Source organism: Chiloscyllium plagiosum, chromosome 30, assembly GCF_004010195.1.
Source record: "Chiloscyllium plagiosum isolate BGI_BamShark_2017 chromosome 30, ASM401019v2, whole genome shotgun sequence".
NCBI classification, from domain to species: domain Eukaryota; kingdom Metazoa; phylum Chordata; class Chondrichthyes; order Orectolobiformes; family Hemiscylliidae; genus Chiloscyllium; species Chiloscyllium plagiosum.
In genome coordinates this window covers 44,811,610-44,812,547 of record NC_057739.1, presented here as the reverse complement: position 1 = coordinate 44,812,547, position 938 = coordinate 44,811,610, and positions in this window count along the sequence as shown.

Sequence of the window (938 nt, the reverse complement as noted above, 5' to 3'; positions counted from 1 at the left end):
GCCAGGTAGGCAGCTTATCCATTGGACATCCCATCCACAAAATAATAATTACAACATGGATACAACACTGGAATCTCCCTAACTGTGTGGAACATCGCCTCGTCAATTGGACATACAGGAATTGAGCAGTGAGAAGCAAAAAGTCATATTTCATCAAAGATTTGTATCTCGCACTCATCAGGACAATTCACAAGAATACCAATAAAGGGGAAAACCCCGGATTGATACTGTGTGAGAGATTGCTGATTGGTTGGCACATGGGCTGTGATTGGTCAAGGTGTTGCTGTGGAGAATGTAGCAGTCAATGATCATTGATGTTTGCCTGTGTGTGGGCATAGATTAGATTGTTAAATCTCTAAAACTGGGCATGAACCCACACCTTTGCCTCAGGCTAGTTGCAACTGACGGCAAATGAATATTTATAAAAATCACATGTAGATCCTTGATCGATGTGGTCATCAACAATTCTGAAAGGAATGAGAAGCCCAGGTCATTGGTTCAGAGGTCAGTCAATATCTCCATCAACCGCCTGGAAGAACTGGGGAGAGAGAAACAGGCAGCAGGACCCAGTCGCTTAAAGAAATCTCGATGTGTCCAATTGAAACAGTTTCTTGCTTATCAAAAGAGTTCATTCAAAATGGAAGGAAAACAATCCTGTCATCAGCTCACTTTGATTAACAAATGAGCAAAATGCAAAACAACCTCTGAAACCTCACCTTGCAGGCTGTAAAATCTTCCTTATCTTAGAACAAGCAACAGGAGAGAGCCATCTGTATCACAACACAAGAATGCTTCCTTGCTCCTGCCTCTCGTTCCCAATTCCCCACTTGTACTCCTTACTCACCTCTCTCCCCCCCCCCCACTGACCAACCTCCCTCCTCACTCCCCTCACCCCCCACTGACCAACCTCCCTCCTTACTCCCCTCCCCCCCACTGAC